Genomic DNA, 8,400 nt, shown 5'->3' on the forward strand with positions numbered 1-8,400 from the left:
AGAGGCGCCGAGCCTGGGCTTGGCTGTGCGGCCCTCAGCGGCGCGGGGCCCTCGCCCAGACCCACGGGGCTGTGCGGAGCCTGACCGGCGGCCACCCGCGTCCGGGAGCCTGCAAGCATGTGAAGACCGATCCATTTCAGCCTGGGCAGGGTGGAGACCCCTGCTCACGTCTAACTCCTGTCTTACCAAGATGAAGACACTCAGGAGGCATCACGGAGCGCGCCCCTGCCCCAGGCTCTGAGATGGGACCTGTGGTTCAAGCTGAGGACAGGGAGCCAGAAGGCAGGAACACCAGGGCTGGTCCCTGTCCTCCCCAGGGAAGGGGAAGGCAGCTCCCTAACCCCTGCCCTGGGGCCGGGGTCGGAGTCCCCCCCCACCCCTCCAGGCTTTGTTATGAAAACACCCTTTTACTCCAGAGTAAACTTCCTTTTGATTGAGAAAGGTGCAGAACAATTTTCCCTTCCAGCCTGGGGGACTTAGGCCCAAAAATGTAGGTGAGGTGCCTGCGAGCCTCTGGTTGTTAGGGTACTGGTCTGTTTCTGGTCTTTGGGACTAGCTTCTAGGCTGCCCAACCTACACCTTCTGGGGCCTTCTGAGGCCTTTCCTCTAACAGCCCTTCCCACTGCCTTCAGAGCAACCAGCCACTGCAGAAGCTCTGCTCTTGATGTTTCCTTCTTTTCTTTTCTTTCTTTCTTTCTTCTTTTCTTTCTTTCTTTTTGTGGGTCGTGGGGCTTGAACTCTCGGCCTGGGTGCTGTCCCTCAGCTCTTCAGCTCAAGGCAAGTGCTCTACCACTTGAGCCACAGCACCACTTCCAGACTTTTCTGTTTATGGGTGCTGAGGAATCAAACCCAGGGCCTCATGCATGCCAGGCAAGCACTCGACCACTGAGCCACCTTCCCACCCCTCTTAATGTTTTCAAGTGCAAAAAATTGGCCCTTTCCTTACTCATCTCTTCTCCAAAGATGCTCAACTGTGCAGCTCCAGCCAAGAACAGGGTCTCTGGTACTTCCTTTGGGAGTTTCTTCCCAGTATGCTTAACTTTCCTAGATGCCTGGTCTCTGGTTCATTTCCAAGTGGCTGGGTGACCGTTGTGAGGACCAGCCACCATTGCTAGGGACCACAGCCCTACCCTTCCCCAGACAGGTCTTGCTTTGGGGAATCTTCCTTGTGGGTAGAGAACTCCTGGGCTGACTTCTGTCCTTGGAATACAGCAAGGAGGGAGACTGGAACCGAAGACAGCGTGAAACAGCAGATTTACCTCCGTGGAAGCTCATCTTCATAGCTGAATTTTCCTGAGGCTTGCCAGGACCCACTGGAACTTGTGTGATAATCCTGCGACCTACACACTGGCTTCTCTATGCAGTTCCTGGCCTACATGGCATGCTCTGAATTGGATTTATGCACACTCATTTCTACCCCAAACCTGGAGAGGAATAGGAGCCAAAATGTCTAGGACTATGGCTCCAGCCAGCCACATGTTCTTGCAACATTTTGAACAGTAGTATGACTGAAGAACTAGATTATACATCTTTTGTGTGCCAGTTCTGGGCTTTGAATTCAGGGCCTGGGCACTGTCTCTGAACTTTTGTACTCAACTCTAGAGCTCTGTCCTTGAGCCACAGCTCCACTTCCAGCTTTTTTGGTGGCTAACTAGAGATACAAGTCTCACAAACTTTCTTGCTTATGCTGGCTTTGAACTGAGATCCTTAGATCTCAGCCTCCTGAGTAGCTAGGATTACAGGTGTGAGCCACTTGTGGGTAGCTGGATTTTACATCTTACTTTGTAATTTCAACCCAAGATTAGGTCCTTCCTTGTGCCTCTGCATGGACTGGGCAGGGAGGAGAAGTTCTACCCTCTGAAAATACTTTGCAAATGATTTAACTTCTCTAGGCCTCATTTGTCCCCTCAGTGGAATGAAGGAAGGGCTTCCTTCTGTGATTTAATATGTTTTGGCTTCTCAAGACCAGAAAGAAATCAACATCACCAAAAGAGAAAAAAGAAGGACTGAGAATGTGGCTTAGTGGTGGAGCACTTGCCTAGCATGTATGAAGCACTGGGTTCCATTCCTCAGTACCACATACACAGAAAAAGCTGGAAGTGGCACTGTAGCTCAAGAGGTAGAGTACTAGCCTTGAGCCAAAGAAGCTCAGTGCCCAGGCCCTGAGTTCAAGCCCCAAGACTTTCAAAAACAATTTTTTTTTTGTTGGTCATGGGGCTTGAACTCTGGGCCTGGGCGCTGTCCCTCAGCTCTTCAGCTCAAGGCGAGCGCTCTACCACTTGAGCTACAGCGCTACTTCCGGTTTTCTGGTGGTTTATTGGAGATAGGAGTCTCACAGTCTCTCCTGCCCAGGCTGGCTTTGAACCTCGATCCTCAGATCTCAGCCTCCTGAGTAGCTAGGATTACAGGCGTGAGCCACCAGCACCCGGCCTTTCAAAAAAAAATTTTTTAAAGCCAGGCTCATACCTGCAATCCTAGCTAATCAGGAGACTAAGATTTGAGGATCATAGTTTGAAGCCAGCCCTGACAGGAAAGTCCATGAGACTCTTACCTCCATTTAACCACCAAAAGATCAGAAGTAGAGCTCTGGCTCAAATACTATAGCACTAGCCTTGAACAAAAGAAGCTCAGGGACAGCACTTAGGCCCTGGGTTCTAGCACCAGTACTAGAAAAAAGAAAGGGGAGAGAAAGAAGGAAAGAAAGAAAGAGAATGAGAGAAAGAATGAGAGAGAGTGCTAGAGACAGAGGGAGGGAAGGAGGAAGGAAAGAGGGAGGAAGAGAAGGGTCACAGTGAGGAGGGAAAGAGAGCCATCCTTCTCTGGCCACCTCAGAGTTCCTGACTCCTGAGTCTGACCTGAAACTGAGAAGTGGCTTCCTGCCCAAGCCACCGGCTGGGACTAGGGGCCAGACCTTGGGAACCATGCAGCAACACGTTGAGGATAAAAAGCCACATTCCGGCTGGGAAGGTGGCTCAAGCAGTAGAGCACTTGCCTTGAGCTGAAGAGCTGAGGGACAGCGCCCAGGCCCAGAGTTCAGGCCCCATGACCGGACCCCCCCCCCAAAAAAAGCCACATTCTGAAATGGTTGAGCAGATAGATGGGAGGCTCTGGGGCTTGGAAGGTCATCTAAACCAGCCTACCTTCAGATGCCTTGGTATGAAAATGAGTGAAAGTTTACCTCACCAGCATTTTGAGGCTCTGTTACTTGACCCCTAAGTTGTTGCACCAGTGCTTCTGGGTTGCATCTAACAGCATCTAGTTGAGAAGACAAGCCTCTGCCTCAGTAGAGGGGTAGTGTGGAATCAGCCACGTGGGCGGCTGAGGTGCCGGCCATGGGTAGAGGGAGGAGGATGTCTCTGGTATGATTGTGTCTACCATAAGGGCATATTCAGTTCCTGCCCCCAGAACCTCACCTAGAAATAGTGCCTTGGCAGGTGTAATGGAAAACATAATAAGGTTCCTGGATTGAATGTGTTCTAAATCCTAGATTTATCCTAGAGATAACACAGGGAAATGGCCCAATGCCCATGGAGGCACACTGGAGAGCTGTAGCTACACCCAGAGGGACTCCAGGGACTCTGAGCACACTAGAGAGCTGTATCTACACCGGGAGGGACTCCAGAGACCCTGAGCACACTGGAGAGCTGTATCTACACCAGGAGGGACTCCAGGCACCCTGAGCACACTGGAGAGCTGTATCTACACCCAGAGGGACTCCAGGCACCCTGAGCACACTGGAGAGCTGTATCTACACCGGGAGGGACTCCAGAGACCCTGAGCACACTGGAGAGCTGTATCTACACCGGGAGGGACTCCAGGGACCCTGAGCACACTGGAGAGCTGTATCTACACCGGGAGGGACTCCAGGCACCCTGAGGAACTCTCACCACTACATGAGAGGCAGAATCAGTCCAAACCACTGGTTTCAGGAGGTGTGAGACAAGATGGGGACAGACAGAAGGCTGCAGCCACAGGGCTGGCTAAGTTCCGCCGAGACGGGCAGATCCAATCCCATGTCAGGTATCTGCTAACTCAAGAACCATGACTACTCCTGTCATGGCCTCTGAAGTCTCCTGCTGCTTGTCCCTTACAAGTCATGTGGCAGTAGGAAGATGAGAAGGAAGGGGAGTATGTGTTTAGGCATCCAGCTGAGGGCCAATAGGCACACCTGTCATCCTAGCTACTCAGGAGGATGAGATCGGGGATCCTAGGTCAAAGCCAGCCCAGACAGGAAAGTCTATGATACTCTTATCTCCAGTTAGCTATTAAAAAAAGCTGGAAGTAGAGCTGTGGCTCAAATGGTAGAGTGCCAGTCTTGAGCAGAAAAGCTCAGGGACAGCACCCAGGCCTGAGTTCAAGCTCTAGGACCAGAAAAGAAAGAAAGAAAGAGAGAGAGGAAGGAAGGAAGGAAGGAAGGATGGACACTCCAGCTCTCAGAGAAATGTCCTCAGAGACGGCCCCTTGTCAACCCTCCTGAGCCAGGAGCACTTCCCCTAGATGCTGAACATTTGTGTGTTCGCCTCAGACATCAATGACAGTCTCTAAATGCCCTCATGATACTCGCTGGTGACGGCTTGGCACACAGCTGAAGCTCAATGCTCAATAAATGCCAAAGTCAGGGAATGAGGACAGAACTAGCCTCTTCTAGCTCAGTGAGCCAGACCAGAGAGAGAGAGATAGAGAGAGGGAGAGAGAGACAGAGAGAGAAGCAAGGGGAATATGTGTTCAGGAATCTGACTAGGGTAAGCTCCTCTCCTGTCTAGACTGCCATCTACCACTATTCTGCTAGGCCGTGTGAGAAGCTGAAGAGTCAGGCCGAGGGGACCAGCCGTGGGCTCTGTGGTGGTTTGCAGTGACAGGGAAGCACGCACCTGCCTGCAGGGCAGGTTCCAGTCTCAGCAGCTGAGATTATTGGTTGCAGCCTGTGCCTTAGGCAGAGAAGGGGCAGAGCCTAATCTCTGGCTCTGGGGTCCTAGAGGATGATGGAGCTCTCCTGTGGTCACCGGGGACATCCAGGGTTCCCTCGCTGGAGCAGCACCAGGCAGACCCCAGTGCTCTGGGGTGACAGTGTAAGGGAGGCGTGGTAGTCTTGGGAAACCAGCCCTGACCCCTGTAGCCTTAGACCTCCAGCCTCCAGCAAAGAAACACAGGAAAGGTTTTGTTTACATCCTCCTGGGCATTACTTGTTTGGCTTCCCTGGAGGCCTCATCCAGGAGGCTGGGCTGCCTCCTGTGCCTAAGCCTCTGGCCACCCCCCGCCTTGGTGACAGCACCCTGCCTGGTGCATGGCTTTGAAGCCCTTCAAGCCCAACGTGTGGAAGGCTGAAGCAGGATGTCAGTCCCAGGCCGGCCTGGCCTATATAATGAGGCCCTGTGTCAGAAAACAGACAAAACCCAGAAGCAAACGTTGGTTACTCATCTGCCCTCTCCACCAGGTGCTGTGGGGAGTTGATGCTCTGTGGTCCCCAGGCACAGGCTGGTTTTGGAGCCGCACTCCCGGGACTTACCGGCCCCCAGTGGCTGCCTCAGGAAGGAGACATTGTGCAGTAGCTGTGTGCTTCGGCAAGCTTTACCTTTGTGATGTTGACCGGGACAAGTCCGTAGGCCCTCTGGGGCCGGAGCTTTTGGGGGTTGGTCGGATGTTTTGAAGTGCCAACCTGCTGTTCCCAGAGATAATGTCTTGAAGGTTGGTATAATCCCACACTCAAAGCCACAGGAGGAGCAGTGGCCAGGGAGGCCTCGTGAAATCGGACTGCTGAGAACACACTCCTTGCCAAAGCTGCTACCGCATATGACTTAGCATTTGCTGTACTAGATGTACGGTAAGAAAGCGATCGGCTGGTTCTCAAGCGTGGTGATTGAGGGTGGCCCAGCGGAGGCAGAAGGGATGGGGAGCTGGGGACAAAGACCCAGAGGCGGGACGCTCCCAAGGCCTTCTTGGTTGGGAGGCTCAGCAAGGCACTGGGTGGAAGAAACGTGCTTCAGGCTGAGAGAAGACGCTCCTGGGATGGGTGAGGGATGAGGGCTGTGTGCAAAGAGGAGCCTCAGCACCGTGGCCCACAGGAGAGGCGCCCAGGTGCCCGGGCCTGGGTGAGTGACGATTCCCGGCTGGTCTCCCCAGGAGAATCAGACTCGGCATGAGACGGAAGGGAGTTCTGACACATTCCTCCTGGGGATGCGCCCGGAAACGTGTGAGGTTCAGAGTCCGCACACCGCCGTGTGGGTCTGTTTACATACGGTATCTCGAACAGGCAGAGTCTGAGGCGGGAGGCAGTCCAGGCTGCCAGGTGGTCCCTGGGGAAGACTAGGAGGCAGACTGTTCAGAGAGAGCGGGGCTTCTGTTTAACCAGTGTCCTAGGACACAGGCCTGGCCTGGTTGAGACAAGGGACTCGTGACTCAGTCCTCCAAGAAAAGAGTGGCGTGGGGGCCAAGGGCAGAAAACAGATTGATTGGCAAGAGGGCAGAAAGTTTGTCAGCCCACCTTCAGGGTGCTGGCCTTAGCTTTAGGCAGGGGAAGAATGGTGGCGTGGAGCGAGAGGCACACATAATCCAGCAATGCCAAGGCAACCTGTGGCCAGGTTAATAATGCTCTCCATTCCGGTTCTACCGAAGGATCCCCTCATCACTTGAGGGGAGCAATCTGGTTGATCAGATTGAACCGGATTATGGGTCCAGCTCCAGGGGGCAGCAACCCCCCGGGGGACGATAAGTCATTGGCCTCATGTGGGTGAAGAGGGTCTGCCCCCAAGGCTCTGTGGCTCCTTGGAAGTAGTTTCCGTCTGATTCTACCATCCCCAGAATCCCAGGAGGAGAGATCTGATTCTACCATCCCCAGAATCCCAGGAGGGGAGACACTCAGAGCAAAAGGAAACATGAAAAATGCAGGTAGGGCTGCGTGCTTTATCCTGCTCTTACTTGTGGGCCTGGGCCAAGAAGAGGGCAGGGAGCTCCACATAGCTGAAGGCTGAAGGCCCTGTCAGAGAAATGTCCACAGGGGGAAATACGTGAAGGAGTGCATGACCCAGGCGGGCGTATCTCCCGGTTTACAGACACTGGATCCCCGAATGTCTTTGTTGACAGGGGTTGAGGCCCTCTAGGTGGTCAGAGAGCAGCAAGGTGGGGCAGCAGGGAGAGCGGGAGATTGGCAGGTGTGCAGGTGGGGGGTGTTAACCTGGGGCCTCCGGCTTGGGGAGAGAGGTCTGTACACTCATCAGGAAGTCCTGTCCTTCCTGGATCCTGAGGTGGCTGCAGGGATGCCGGTTAAGCACACAGGTGCGCTGGATGCCGAAGTGTCCTGCCTTCTGTTCTCCATGGGCCAAGTCAGTGCTTCTTGGCAAAAGCGGCCTTGAAGCACCTGTGACAAGAGGGTCTTAGCCTCCTTCCAGCCTGGGGTCTGAGCCCCGGCAGCCCTGCCTCTCCTCCCCCGCTCCAGCCTGGGGTCTGAGCCCCGGCAGCCCTGACTCTCCAGCCTGGGGTCTGAGCCCCGGCAGCCCTGACTCTCCAGCCTGGGGTCTGAGCCCCAGCAGCCCTGACTCTCCAGCTTGGGGTCTGAGCCCCGGCAGTCCTGACTCTCCTCTCCCTCTCCAGCCTGGGGTCTGAGCCCTGGCAGTCCTGCCTCTCCAGCCTGGGGTCTGAGCCCCGGCAGCCCTGACTCTGCAGCCTGGGGTCTGAGCCCCCGCAGCCCTGACTCTCCAGCCTGGGGTCTGAGCCCCCGCAGCCCTGTTTCTCCGGGTGTCAGGACTCAGATCCACCTTCAACACGATAAACTCTGTGTTTTTATTTTTAGTAATGACGTTCTGGGGAGTACAATTTCTTTTTCTTGTCAGTTGTGGGGCTAGAACTCAGGGCCTGGGCGCTGTCCCTGAGCCTCTTTGTGCTCAAGGCCAGCGCTCTACCACTTGAGCCGCAGAGCTTTTTTGAGTGGTTAGAGGTTTTTGAGTAGATAGTTGGAGACAAGAGTCTCATGGGGACTTTTCTGCCCAGACTGGCTTTGAACAGCAATCCTCAGATCTCAGCCTTCTGAGTAGCTAGGATGACAGGCGTGAGCCCCTGGTGTCCTGCAAAACTGTATTTTTTTTTTTCTGTCAGTGTTTTCATTTTTGGTTCTGGGGATTGAACCCGAGATGTTGCGCTTGCTAGGCAAAGAGCTTTGCCAGGAGCTGCAGCCCACACCCGGGGAGAGGAGCTGTAACTCCTTTCTCTTTCACGGACTTTGTTCTGAAGTACTAATTAACGTTAATTTACATAGGCACGCTGGACTGAATTCAAAGCCCCGGTCCTAACTGCTGAGGGGTGGCTACTGCACGTTAGTTAGTTAGTGTGTCTGGGGTCATCATCACGTGCCCCACGCCCGATGTCTTCGATGGTAGGTGTTCGTTCCCCTAGTCAGGAGGTGACTCA

The sequence above is a fragment of the Dipodomys ordii genome, unplaced genomic scaffold, assembly GCF_000151885.1.
Source record: "Dipodomys ordii isolate 6190 unplaced genomic scaffold, Dord_2.0 Scaffold66, whole genome shotgun sequence".
NCBI classification, from domain to species: Eukaryota; Metazoa; Chordata; class Mammalia; order Rodentia; family Heteromyidae; genus Dipodomys; species Dipodomys ordii.